Source organism: Gallus gallus, chromosome Z, assembly GCF_016699485.2.
Source record: "Gallus gallus isolate bGalGal1 chromosome Z, bGalGal1.mat.broiler.GRCg7b, whole genome shotgun sequence".
Lineage (NCBI taxonomy): Eukaryota > Metazoa > Chordata > Aves > Galliformes > Phasianidae > Gallus > Gallus gallus.
In genome coordinates this window covers 20,358,266-20,373,814 of record NC_052572.1, presented here as the reverse complement: position 1 = coordinate 20,373,814, position 15,549 = coordinate 20,358,266, and positions in this window count along the sequence as shown.

The following is a 15,549-nucleotide window of genomic DNA, read 5'->3' as shown; positions in this document are numbered from 1 at the left end:
CACAGGACTTTCACTTGACTACAGATGTCAAATAAGAAAGACCTTTCACCTAAAGACAGACACACTGGCAACTCTAGAACCACTGATGTTTTATGTTATATGACTGTGATTCTAGCTTTTGGTGTTTTCAGTGCAAAAGGCAATGGGAAGTTCTGTAGTCCGTGTTGTACAGGGACACATGTACTCTTCCATCATTGCTTCCAGTCACAGGATATGGAGTTTATTCTTCTACTTCTTTTCACTAATTACTAATAATCAACTTGATAGCCCTGTGCCTTGAAGTCCAATCTGAAATGGGAAATTTTTTTGGCCTTGATCTTGCGTTTAAACTTTAATGGACATAATTCTTCATATTTGTTAGCACAAATTTGAAATGAAAATTCTGCTTCAACAGAAGAGTTAACATATTTGAACAGCAGCATGCTTCTACATGGAAAACCGACAAATCTATTCATCAGAGCTTACAAGAGGAACAGATTGTACCTGGGTGAATGCAGCCTTCCTGTTCTATGTTAAGAAAATTAGTCATTTCTCCTCAATCTTAAGAATGACAGTTCTTACCCAAAATGACCCTCACAGATACGTTGATACTACCTAACGCTGAACTGCAAGTAACTCCCAACACAATAATGAGACAAATAGAAACTCTCCCTATAATACGACCAGGTGCTTCTTTGGTACTGATATCTGATGGTTTCTTTTGCTTCTTTGCTTTGGCTTCCACCAAGATATGTCTGCTTCTTCCTATGTTATGATCAGGAGACTTTCTCCCTTCAAAATGAGGAAGAGGAAAACAGAAAAGAAATTTCAAGAAAAGAAATTGCAATGAGCACATTCCTTAGAGAAAATGTTTAAAGGTGACTTTATCAGTTTGTAGTGTATTTCAGGAAGACATAAAGAATTGTATCACCTTAAGTCTCGTAACAGCTCATGTTCCATTTCAGAGTCTCTATATCAAAATATTACAAGCTCCTTACTTGATTATAGTTCATTAGTCACTGTATACTCAGCATTTTTCTGATAGATTGTTTTCAATATCTGACTTCTTTTTCTCATTAAAAAGCTTTTACTTTAAATGCATTACCTTGTTCTCCTGTTAAAATCCCTAACCTGACAATCACCTCTGATGCAGGTGCTAGGAGCATAGTCCATTAGAATTCTGATCTGGTCACTACACACTGGTTGCAGAGACGTTTTTAAAAGTCTGAAAACTTCACAAGCCTCTATTGAAACAATCTTCTTTGATCATATATTTAGTATCCAGATCTGCAAGTACAACAGCTAAACTGAGAATTTACAACCTACCTATCTGTGGTAACCATAAGGGCATAGGAAGTGGGAGGACTGAGCTCAGGAAAAGTGGGCTGTTCAGGTTATAGATGCTACCTACATACAAAAGATCTCCATGTTATCACAATAAAGTATGACAATATTTTGCCAGGGCAAACTGAAGTTGATTCTCCTTGTAGCTCTTTGGGACTTCTGGTAGACTTCTAGGGAATCATTCTTCTAACTGTCACAAACAGAGTCTGTGAGAATAGATGCACTTCAAAAATTGATAAGCAACCATGGGATAGTTGTAGACTCAATCCTATTCCAATCCCAGGCTATGAGGATGGATGGTTTACTCCTTTGTCATTTTTTTGGGGGTAGACAGAAGAAGAGTATGCCTCCATTCTATTAGCACTGATGACAAATGCTATTCATACCTGGATTATCCAACTCCATCTCTTTTAGAGTCCAGTTCTAATGCTAAACTGATGGATATTTTCACAAAGGAAATAGATAGCTTTAAAAGACACTTTTCACAAACACACCAGAATATAGTTGAACTCTTGAAAAAAGGCAGCTTCTGGCTGTTTAAGGAATTACTGGATGGGATTCCCTGGGATACTCTCAAAGCTGGCAGGTCTTTAAGAACATCTTTCTGAGAGCTCTCCAACTCCCAGAGTAATAAATTCCTCAGAGGAGACAGTAAGCCAGCACAGTCAAGCAAATGCCTGCAGGTCAAACTGAGGGGAAAAAAAAGGAAATATATAGGCAGTGTGAAAGCAGGGACATGTGGCCTTGAAATAATACAGGGATGTCATCCAGATGTGCAGAGATGGGAACAGGAAAGCCAAGGCACAGATGGAAATGAATTTATTGAGAGAAGTATAAAAGGTAACAAGAAGGGTTTCTACAGGTACAATGATGAGAAGAGACAGGCAAAGGTGAGTGATAAGTTATAAGGGAGAACTGATTTCAACAAGACATGAAGACAGCTGAGGATCTCAATGAGTTCTTTGCCCCAGTCTTCATGGCCAGTTAGTCTTCCCACAACTTTGATATCTCTGAACCTCTAGGCTGGGGTCAGAGGAGCAAAATCCCTCCTACTGTAAGAGGAGAGCAAGTTAGAGACCACCTCATGAGAATGAATGTGTACAAGTCTGCGGGACCTGATGACATGCATACCCAATGTCCTGAAGGTACTGGCTGATGTCCTGAAGGATCTGGCTTAAGAGAAGGCTTCAAGGAGACCATACTGTGGCTGTCCAGTACTTGAAGGGAGTATATAAACAGGAGAAGGAATGACTGTTTACATGAGTTGATAGTGAGAGGACAAGTGGGAATGGTTTTAAATTAAGACAGGGGAGATTTAGGTTAGATATTAGGAGACAGTTTTTCACACAGGGTGGTAATATACTGGAACAGCTGCCCCATGCCTGGAGGCATTCAAGGCCAGGCTGGATGTGGCTCTAGGAAGCCTGGTCCACTAGTGGTTGGTGATCCTGCCTAATGCAGGGGTGTTGAAACTAGATGATCTTTAAAGTCCTTTTCATCCCAGGCCACTCTATGATTCTATGATGTGGTTGTTAAGCAACTCTCCACCATTTTAGAAAAGTCATGGGTATCAGGCAGAGTTTCCATGACAAGAAAAAGGGAAACACCACTCCCATTTTTGAGAAAGGGAGAAAAGAAGACCTGGAGAATTACAGGCTGGTAGAGCCTCACCACAGAGCCTCACATCTTTGCCTGGGAAGGACATAGAACAGTTCCTCCTGAAAGAGATGTTAAGGTACATACAAGATGTGGAGGTGATCTGAGACAGCCAGCACAGCTTTGCCATGGACAGATTGTACCTGACCAATCTGGTGGCCTTCTATGATGGAGTGATGGCACTGGTGGACAGAGGAAGGGTAACTGATGTCATCTATCCGGACTTGTGCAAGGCATTTAACATGGTCCCACACTACTTCCTTATTTCTAAATTGGAGAGATATGGATTTGAGTGCTGCTCTATTCAGTGGAAAAAGAATTGGTTGGATGGTTGCAGCCACAGTGTTGTGTTCAATGGCTCTAGATGGAGGGCAGTAATGAGTGGTGTCCCTCAGGGTTCAGACTTGGGACTGGTGCTCTTCAGCATCTTTGTCAATGTCCTAAACACTGGAATTAAATGCACCCTCATAATGTTTCTTGATGGTGCAGTTGATATAACAGACAGAAGGGATGCCATCCAGAGGGACCTGGACAGGCTTCCTGACATCCATGAGAATGTGCAAAGAACACAGCAAAGAACAAAGTGTTGCACTTGGGTCAGGGCAACCCCATATATATGTGTACAGACTGGGACAATTGACTGAGAGCAGCCTAGAGAGAAAGACTTGGGGGATTCTGGTGGACAAAATGCTGGACATCAGCCTGAAGTTTGTGCTTGCAGCCCAGAAGGCCAACAGTGTCCTGTGTTGCTTCAACAGAGGAGTGGCCAGAAGGGAGAGGGAGTGTGATTGTTCCCCTCTAGTCTGCCCCTGTGATGCCCCTCCTGCAGTACTGCAGGACCTGGGGCTCTCAGCACAGGAAAGATGTGGGATTACTGGAGTCTGATCCAGAGGACCATGAAGGTGATCAGAGGGCTGGAACACCCAGCTTTCTTTTACAAAGAAAAGCTTGTTTAGCTTGGAGAAGAGAAGGCTCCAGGGAGGCCTCACTGTAGCCTTCCAGTACTTGAGGGGAGCTTTTAAACAGAAGGGACCCAATTTTTTACATAGTCTGATAGTGATAGAACCAGGGCAAATGGCTTTAAACCAAAAGAGGCAAGATTTAGGTTAGATGTTAGGAAGAAATTCTTTATTCAGAGTGGTGAGGCACTGGCACAGGCTGCCCAGAGAAGTTGTGGATGTTCCATACCTGGGATTATTCAACACCAGGCTGGATGGGACCCTGGGCAGCCTCATCTGATGGGTAACAGCCCTGCCCATGGCAGGGGGGTTGAAACTGAATGATATTTCAGGTGCCTTCTAACCTAAACCATTTTATGATTCTTTAATTCTATGACTGATTTCACAAAATCAGTGGGTTTCACATGAAATGAGCAAATGTGATAAGGAAATTGGTATTAGTTTTGAAAATTAATAGTTAAGTCCACATTCTGCATAAGCAGGGTGTCTTGTTTAGCCTGTATTTCACAGAGAAGATATAATAAACAGGATGTGTACTTTCAGTGTTGTGCTTTCAGTGTACCAGGCTAGGAAGTGGTGAACTTTAGTTATAATATAATCTATAGTGTTGTAGCTTTAACCACTAGAACTTGTTACTTACTTAGAAAGAGAAAGGTTGGAATTTACTATACACACTAAAAAGGGAGTCTATTGATTTGATATGGTTTAAAATAGCATTATCAATGATGGTGACTTTTCATTGCCAGGGCTGATTTTTATTCATGGTTTATTACACATCCTCTTGGGTCGATTTCCTATCGGTTGAGATAATTTAAGTGTGTTATGTTAATATAAAAACCTGATGAATCAGTTAAGTGATTTCATAATGTGCATGTCATTATTTGGGACGTTATTTCTAGATCAATTGGGTGCATTTAAAAGAGGAGATGACCATCACAAGTAAAATAAGGGCTTTTTCCTCTACAGAAATAGTACAATAGAGATTACGGCAATGCTTATTAAACTTGTACTAGCTTCTTGTGAAATACAATAACTGGCTCAAAGCTTGCATTCCGAGGCTTTTTTTTTTTTTTTTTTTTTTTTTTTTTGATATAAGACTCTAACTGACTTATCTAGGAGGTGTCACCATGTGGCAATCAGTTTCACTTTGTGGACAATTTTACATTTGAAAGCATTTCTTTGGAGATGTTTGCCATCAAAAGGGAGTGAGCAGAGTGTTTACTGACAGAAAACCTGGCCTGTGAGCAGATAACTCCAGCTTGGTATGGGAGACTGGGGAATGTTACCAATGTTACCTGTGAAGACAGGATACAACTTTGCATCTCTCTCCTTTCTCTTACCTACTGACATAAATTTGCAAGGCCTGGAAGATGGGAACAAAGGAGTTCCTGAAGCCAGAAGCTGTCACTCCAGAAACAGTTGACTCAACCACTTTAGACTTATAAATAAGTTTGTACTGTCATTGTTAGTAGCTGTGAACTGAACAACACAACCTCTTATGACCCATCACTACTGAAGATCAACATCTGAACTATGAGCAATGTTGGAAACCTCAGTGGTGACTATTTCTCTCTTGCTTTCTACAAAGACTCCTTGCTTGTATTATCTATCTCTTTTCTTTCGCCTGTCTTCCCATCCCCATCTCCCTTGGTGACTAGGATTTGTAATAAATTGGTCAGGCAAACATTTGACCCGATGTGTCTTAATCTTGCGGTGGGGTATATATATATCAAAGAATCTCCTCCATCTCCAATAATTGGAGTGAGATACTTCTACAATTTTGTCTGTGTAGAATAAAAGACAGATTATGTCAGATAAGTACTAATTAATCTCAAATAATGGAGAAAGTACATGAAAACACTTGTGTGCCTTTGTGTTTTCTCAAAGCATAAATCAGCTATAAACCTGGCTAACTTGTCATTTACACTGATTTTATGAGTGCTTACATAAACTGGAGGAGCACAAAACAGATGGGCTGTGTTGATGAATGTTCACTGAAAGCTTTAAAGAGATCTATTCTTTTCATTTACATTAAGATTTCTCCATTAATTGAACTTGACTAACTTTGTTAGAGTTACTCTTTATTAGCATAAATTGAGAAGAGAATTGGGTGTTTGACATGGATGAGGATGACTGAGGAATGGAAGGGCTTGAACACACACCTGAGTACACAAGTACTCTAATAAAGGGGACAAGTAAAGGAGGATAGACAATGAAAGTGAAGAATAAGAAACAGTTGGACCTGCAGTAATTCTCACTATTTATAGATTAATTGCAACATTAATCACTCCACAAAACTTCACTGTAATATTACTTGCTAACACATATCTTGCTTGCTAAGAACACATTATCAAGTCATTAAACTGTGTCTGTCTAGGACATGGGTGCCCAACCTTTTGGTTTAACTAGGCCACAATGAATGACAAATTGTTGTCTTGAGCCACATTTGTGATACGTAACATGGTTAATGTAAGTAGGTAATAAAACATATTTTATTTTTAAAATATTTTAATGTGTCTCATAAAAACATAAAAAAGAGAGCAAAAAAGAAAAAAAAACATAAAACTTTGCTTTCGTGAAACTAATACAATAATCTGTTTCAGTGAAAGTCCTTATAATTAGTGAGTTTGCAAAGTGTTCATCAGTTTTTAGATGAAATTTTATACTTCCTGTACCTCATCCTTGAAAATGTTAGTTCACAGATGTAAATACTGCCAAAAAGGCAATAACACAAATAGGGCTGATTGTGAAGTGGGGGATATTTTTCACTCAAATGACAGGTCTTAGAATAATACAGTAAAGAGACATGATCAAATTTTTGAGTTGAACGTCTGATTGCAACTCTATATATTCCATTTGCAAATTCACAGGTAGTGTATTTATGTGGACTGAAAATTGAGTCAAAAATACACAAAGAAATTGATGTGTTTTTTGTTTTTTGAAATCTTGAAACTTATTCTCAAATTCCTTTATCAAAATAGAAAGCACATCTTTACGTTCATAGAACCGTGTTAAGGCAATGTATAAAAACGCATCAGATTTTTTGCTATAACTTGAGCTTATCATAATTTAAGTTTCATTTCAAACACTGTTATGGTTTGAAACATAGCAAAGATAAATCAATTTTCACCTTGAAGATGCATGTTTAACTTATGTAAAAGTGTGATCAAATCCACCAAAAATGCTAAATCTGTGAGCCATTTATAAACTTCACATTCTTGGTATAATTTTTTCCTTTTGTTTTCATGAATGACTTGATACCATTTGGCAAATCATAAAATCTTCTTAGCATTTTACTTCAACTTTACCACTTTCCTTCAGAAATGTAAATGATGTCCTCATAATTAGTATTTGTACTTTTAAGGAAATCCTGGAACTGGTGAAAATTCAGTCCCTTAGATTTCATGAAATTCATAGCTTTGATAACAATTTGCACATTATCTATTTTGAAAGCTTCCATGAATAATTTTTCTTGAAGTACAATGCAGTGATATTTCATCAAACATGGGTTGCTGGTGGCAATTGCATAGTTTTCTATTAATTTTATATGTTCCTTTTTTTTTTACCAATCATCACTGGGACACCATCAGTACTTATACCAGGTATGTTGGAAAGAGTTAAAGAAAACTGTTAATGTAATTTTTACAGCTTCATCCAAATCAGTAGTTATAGTTGTGTCTTTTAATGATACCAAAGAAACCATTTCTTCATTGACATTATATTCATTATCAGTACCTCTAATAAAAATGACAAGTTGATCTCTAGCCATAGAATCAATAGTTTCACCTATCACCAATGCATAAAATTTGAAATTAGCATATTTACTGTCCAATTTTTTTTTGAAAGATTTTCCTGTTTCTTCAGTTCACTGACTGGTGGGTTCACTCACTGGCTATAGGCTAGTGAGAAAAGTTGATTTTAGAAATACCATTTTTAAAAAAATAAGGACAAATTATATTTGCTTTGCCCTCCACACATTGTTTAATAAACTTACCATGATTTTTTTTTTTTTTTGCAGTCAGAATTGCTACCACATAATTGGTTTATATAGTTAAGTTCATTTGAATTGTAATTAAAAAAAAAGTAGATGTTGAGATGACAGACTTTTTTCAGTTCTACTATCTTATATTTACAAAACATTCCTTGATGTGCATTGAATTTGGCAGCATGTTTTTGCATATAATGTCATTTCAAATAGTAATCTTTGAAAACTGACAAAATTTCCTGACAAAGAAAGCCATGTAAAGTGTCACAACAAAAAAGTACTCAGCTATACTTTTTTTTATTATTTTTTGTTAAACCCTCTTCCTCCATCCATTATTTGTTTTGGGGGGAAATCTGTTTTCTTTTGTGATGTCATTAGCTGGTTGAAATTATTATTATTATTGGCAATTACTGTATTTTACTCACCAAGGTGCACAAGTGCTTGTAACATGTAATACACATGGATTTCGATTTGATTGGGTGCGTGTGGCAGGTGTGATGGGTGGAGTTACAGCTGCAATGTCTTTTCCCTGGGTTCTGGTTGCAGCTGAGACAGTGTTAATAACTCTATTGTTTCGGTTGTTACTGAGTGATGGGTGCACAACCAAGGCCATGTCATGCAGCGGTGAAGGGCTGCCACCGTGATAACATGACAGCAGGAGCTGGGCTGCATTACTAGCTGTCCTCAGCTGAAGATTGAACATGCCTGACCAAAGAGGAGCTTTCAGATGATCCCCCTATGTTACAGTTTCCACTGCAGGTACCAACAGCTGAAAATGTCCTTGCCCTTCACCTATAATCTCTGCATCTCATATTCAGTGTTGTATGCTCCAACCCTCTCTCAGCATAACACTCTATGAACAGAGGTGTACAGCAGACAGAACGAAATCACTTCTGCTTTTTACCTTTGCAGATTGCTATGAATGCAGCTGTCACAGGGGCTCTAAAGGGCAGATAGTTTTTCTCATAATACAATGAAAAATCATCCTTAAAGGTTAGAGATGCACTAGGAACCTTGTGTTAGGTGTCCAGAGACTAGAGTTCCTGACACTAAAAATCTGCACTGTGATTTATCTCTTGTGAGGCAAAGATTATTTGGTGTTCCAGTTACTGTCTTTTCTCCTAAAGGCAGAATGATCACATTAGATTGGGAGCAATGAAAACCTCATTTCTGATAATCCTGTCTCTGTGAGGAGTGTTATCACCATTTTGAATACTCCACCTACAGAAAGGTGATAACAGGGCACAAATTACTGCCTTCTGGGGCCATGTGAGCTATGAAGCTCTTATATGATAGTTATACAATATTCCAAACCTATATATAATATATACAAAATACATAAAAATAAGACATTCAAAACTAAATAGAGAAAAAGCCTATATTACTATCACTAGATGTAAATGTTGTTGTGATAGGCAGATTTTCCCACTGTGGAAATCAATTAAAAATAGCAGAACAATCTGTGTTTAATCAAAGAATTTAAGGTAGAAAGGTTCTTCTTTTTTTTTTTTTTTTTTTTTTTTCACTGAGCCATTTCAAAAGCAGTGACTTTTGTTATTTTTCTTGTTAAACATATGAACCTAAGTTCTTTGTGTACATACTATGATCTTCATCTGTACTACCTCGTAGGTAAATGCCATCAATTCAGTTGTTCTAGTGCAGCAAAGACTACAGTCCATATAAAGCTTTTCACCTTGTGAGAACAGAATTATTTTTCAAACACTCACAGATATAAGAAGAAATCAATAAACATGTCTCAAGTGAATCCTTCTAGCTCAGGAAGAGCAGATGAAGAAAACACATTCTAGGTATGTGTCTTTTACAGAATTCCATGAGGTAACCAGAACATCAGCTACAGTGCTGATGGCTTTTTCCCCTTCTATGAGCCTTCTCCATCATGTTGACTAGACAGATTTGTCATATGAGGTTTCATATGGTGAAAATGGTGCTGAAACTTTGGTGCTGCAAGTGCAGGAGAATAACACAAAAGTCAAGATACTGACAACTCTAATGGGAGGAAACAGTCTAAGCTGCACCAAATGAAACTTAGATTGTATATTAGGAAGAACTGCTTTATGCAGATGGTGGCCAAGTACTGGAATGAACTTCCCCATGCAGTGTTAGAGGCCCCATCCCTGGAGGGATATAAGATGTAGATATAGCACTTAGGGACATGGTTTAGTTATAGAACTCAATAGGTCAGACTGCTGTTTGGACTTGGTGATCTTGAAGGTGTCTTCCAACCCAGATGATTCTATGATTCCAAGATAACTGAAACTTTGTTGATCTGAATCTGACAGTTTCATCACTGTTGCTACATCTAATGTTGTGGACCTGAAACGATGTCCAGGCTTGTAAAGTTATAGAATCATGGAATCACAGAATATCCCAAGCTGAAAGGGACTCACAAAGATCAGCAAGTCAAACTCCTGACCAAAGCGTATACTCCCTTTCATCCAGACCACAATGAAATGAGAAACAATTATTCTTGTAAGCTTTAGTTTCTTCAGAAGCAATATGGTTGTACAAGTCAGAAGAAAGCTGCAGCACAACTCCTAAACATTCCCCACCTGAAAATCAGATGAGTCTAGAATATATTACTGACTGTATCCATCCCTTAGTGTGTGTGAACATTAATCAGCAATTTCTTTTTTCTTTTTAGCTTGATAGCTGATGAATAGGTAAGGTATTTTGACCTATTTGAGCATGAGATTTGTCATTAATTGAGTTGGCTCCCTTTCCTTATTACACATTAGAAAACTTGCTCTTGTTTTGTAAAAAAAAAAAAAATAGACAATTGAAAACATGTTGCAACGGGCTATTGAAAGAATCATCACAATAAAACTTGAGGTTTAAAAATCTTTTTAGGAAGAAGAAAGAGCAAATAGTTACCATAATGACAGTCTTGGTAACCATTTGTTTTTGTGATACTCAGATTTTGAGATCTGAGTAATCTTTCAGCCTTTTAATTTTGTGAAGATGAAAACTTCAGCACTGCAGCTGTTTTCTTTAAGAAAATCTGTGGCTGCAGAATTATAATACATATGGAAATGCTGCATTAGTGTAGTATTATTCCCATCACTATAGTTAAACTTGGGTCAGCACTTCCTTTTTAGACTCCTACACGTTAGGGTTTGTCCATGCACATTTCCATTTAGCTGACTTGGAACATGATGCCTCAGCCTTACAGCTATATTTACATGCTTTTTTTCAAACCCATCTGAAAAAACTCTTCTCAAAACCTCTTAATCTTTTGGCTAACATCTAAGTGTTACTATATCTTAATTCAAAATGTGTGACATGCTAAACTGGCACTGAAATCTTTTCCTGGTTTCTAGCATTAGAAAAATGTGGAACTGGAAGTAAAATTGTGATGTACTGATCTCTTCAATAGCTGTCTCTACAAATGTGCCTTGTTAATATTCAAAGTGCTAAGGGAAGGTGAGGCACTCTGTTTTTTTGTTTTGTTTTGTTTTTTTCCTGAATCATCTCTATTCCATTTAGCAGTCTTAAAATCTAAACTCCTCTGAAATGCAGACATTCTGTTATTGAAGCCTTTCACTCAATTTTAACTACCGGAATTCAGCTTAATTCATGAGATTTCTGAAGTTCCTGCAAGTGGACACATGACAATGTTCATACAAAAATCCTTTTTTTGAAAGACTTTCAGCTTAATTTGGTTAAATTAGAATCCTATGTGTTTAAATAGCACACCCTGGATTCATACATTTCTACTTTGGAACTTACTAATTTTCCTTTTTCTTATAAACACTAGCTGATACCTTCTTAAGTGTCAACTCAAGAATCAGTATGTGACAAAAAGGAGACAACATGCCCTTCAAAAGCAAGTGTTTCTTTGGGCCCCACTGTCATTCTCAAGTTCTCTATTTGTCACTCCTTGCTGGAACAACTTTGAGAATATACAACCTACAGTATGGAACCTGCTTTAGTGGGCGTATGTGCATGTGTGGGTGGGGGGGGGGGGGGGGGTGGTTGACCAGATGATCACCAGAGGTCCCTTCCAATACTTATGATTATGTGATTCCATGACTCCATTAATCTGTAATGTGATTGGAGTTGAAGCTAATAGAGAATTAACTTGGAGCTGGCCAGGGAATACTCTTCTGTCCTCTCTGAGAACTGTAATTAATTTTTCACATTTCTTTGACTTTGGGTAACTTCAGTTTAGCTGAAAAAAAGACGTAGAACAGCCATCCATCCTGATCTCTTTTTGCTCTGTTGTCTAGACTGCTTTCCCTCCATTTGTTCCTGAAAGCTGCAGAACAGGAGTGAGAAGGGTTTTCTAAAAACTCACAATGACAAGTACAATGACTCAGACTGTCAGTTTATAGTAATTTACTTCTTAGTTGACACAGTTATTCCTCAGATGATCAGTTTGCATTAACTGATGTCTTCCATTGGGCATCTGCACCTTTCCATTTCTGATCCCAATCTGTTCAACTCTCCAGATGCACAAAAGTTGTACATAGAGTAGTACAGGAGCATCCACTTCTACCTGTTGAAGTACACGGAGGAATTTGGCATTCTGTGTTTTTGATAAAACGCTTTGTTTTAAAATCCCTTTTTATTTCATGTGGAAAGATACGTCACTCTCAGATGTTTTAGCCTATCTTCTTTCCTACTGAAAATGAACTTGTGTTCTCTCTCCTCCTCCATGCACTAAGACTAATGACCACTGGTGGTATTCTCTCTTTGTCAGCAATCACTTCGCAGAAGAAACCCCCTTGTTCCTAGGGGCTGCATCTGGCAGTTGATGTAGCTAATAAATAAAGTGCAAAAGGAATTAGTTCAATCAGTGCAATACCTGCAGAGCAGCTCTAGATTTAGCATGGTTTGGCAAAGAAAACTGCTTGCAAAACACTAATACCCTTTGATTCTTGATTGTTCCGAGGGAAGAAACCATACAGAATGGTTTTGTTTGTATGTTTGTTTTTTACCAATCTCAGATGTTTCCTGTCAATTTTATGCTTCCTGACAGGCAGCTGGCTGCAGCTCCATTTGCATACTCTGTGCAGTGACTCTGGAATTTCTTGAGTTTAGCTTAAATTATGTTTGCCTGTAGCTGAGAATTTTATTTCCAGAGTGTTACAGATAAATGCTTTGCTTTTTATTGAAGCAGAGCTCTGCTACAGTTCATGTAGGACAGAGAAAATCTTCTGTGTGTATGTGTATGCAATCCAAACAAGTTCTTGCTCTCCCTTATGCACTTTCATCTTCTCACATCTCTTTCAGCTTGCTCAGATCTCTTTCTCCAAGCCTGATGTCTGTATAGTTGCGAACGTAGGTAAAAAAATTGGTGTTTTACTTTCTGTACAACAGAATTCTATGTGGCAGGATATTTCTTGTACTTAGTATCAGGGTTTCATTTTACATCCACACTGTGCAGTTATAACGACTACAGCAAATCCATGTCAGAGTCTATCAAATACTGTATTTCCACACCTTTACCTTGAACACCATATTGTCAAACAACTTGTTTATTTATCAGGATCTGCCAGGCTTTCCCTGCTCAGTCCTTGATGCTACCTTTATTGCCTCCTACATTTGAGTTGATCTGCTTCCTCTAGATCTCAGCCTAAAAGGGATTATACTACTAGGTCTTAATGTGGCCTTCATAACAAAATCCAGAGTTAGTTGTTCAGTGGTGAATAGCTAGATTCCACTGTGTGGGGGAGATATGAGGGAGTGCTATGTTCAAACGTGATAGGCAGTGGGAAAAACAAATGTGTCTTCCAAACTCTGCCTTAAATCAGGCCTTTGATAGCTAGGAGGAAGGCAACTATAACTGCTTGGAACTCTTCACCCTCAACCTACACCTGAAGCAAGACATCAAAGTGTTAAGCTTTTCTGCAAAAAAAATGTCTATGTCCATCTTTCCTTCAAGAATGTGACTGAAAATGAAGTTAACTTCGTTTAGATATACTTAGTTGGTGTTCAGTATACCTTAATATAACTTAAATATATTATACCTTTGATGCTGGCATGAGCCAGCAGTGTGCTCTTGCAGCTCGGAAAACAAATGGAATCCTGGAATCCATCAGAAGAGAGGTGGCCAGCAGGGACAAGAGAGTCCCTCTCTATTCTGATCTTGTGAGGCCCCATCTGGACTACTGTGTCCAGGTTTGGAGACCCCAATACAAGAAAGACAGAGAGCTGTTGGAGAGGGTCCAGAGGAGGGCCACAAAGATTATCAGGGGACTGGAGCACCTCCCCTATGAAGACAGGCTGAGGGTGCTGGGCTTGTTCAGCCTGGAGAAGAGAAGGCTGTGGGGTGACCTCATTGCAGCCTTTCAGTACCTGAAGGGAGCCTATAAACAGGAAGGTGGTCAACTCTTTACAAGGGTAGATAACAGCAGGACAAGGGGAAATGGCTTTGAGGGAGGGAAGATTTAGGTTGTCAAGGGGAAGTTTGTTACGAAGAAGGTGTTAAGGTGCTGGAACAGGCTGCCCAGAGAGGCTGTGGATGCCCCATCCCTGGCGGTGTTCAAGGCCAGATTGGATGGGGCCCTGGACAGCCTGGTCTAGTATTAAATAGGGAGGTTGGTGACCCTGCCTGTGGCAGGGGGGTTGGAGATTCATGATCCTTGAGTCCCTTCCAATGTGGGCCATTCTGTGATTCTGTGATTCTGTGTAAAGCTTTCTAAACAGAGCATTATGCCAAATATTCATCTATGGAATCCAGGTTCTTCTGAGATTCAGGATCACAGCTGTTCTGCAGCAATGCACAGGAGTTCCCTCCTATTGCTGTATGTGCTGTGTATTGCACCCAGGGTGTACACACAGATTTGCTGAGCATCTGACCTATGCCTGCTTAACAGATGCATCTCATTTTTTTAACCATACTTCAGGTGAGTCAGCTCTTCTTTGTGAGGTAACATGTCATCTGACACTTGTCCAGAATTCGAGGATATATGAAAAATCTTCAGACTCCATCTTGACAAATTTCAATTAGAAGAGAAACAAAACAAAACAAAACAAAACAAACAAACAAACAAACAAAAAAACCAAACAGAATAAACAGATTTATCTGGGGAAAAAAAAAAATCTACAGGTAAAATAACACTGCCAGACTGGAAAAATGTATTCCACTTAACTCTTCATTTTTCAGGGTAACACAGGCTTAACAGCACAAACAGAACAACAATACTCAGGAAATACAGGATATTCCAAAAGCAGCAGAGAGTGGAGAAGCAAGCCACCTTCTATTTAACACTTAGATTTTCGTGGGGAGATCTAATCATTACTATAGTGGATGGGACCTTGTTAAAATTCAGCCTCCAATTTAGTTGAACTGACGGAACAAATCTTTCCTCTGATGAAATTACTCATTACAGTTAAATCAATCCTGTCAGTTATGATTTCATCCTCAGATCAAGTACTCATGCATGCTGTTCTTCTATCTCAATGCGAAAACAAACAAATAAACAAACAGATGACATTAAGTAGGTTAACCAGATAAATATTCAAACACACATGAGCAGCAACAAAAAATCTATTAATGAAAAGTATAATCAATTTCCTCTAAACTGATGTTTCTTCTTCCACTGGAAATGGCATATTCATAAAAAACCAACCAAATAAATAAATAAACCAGGACAGAATTAT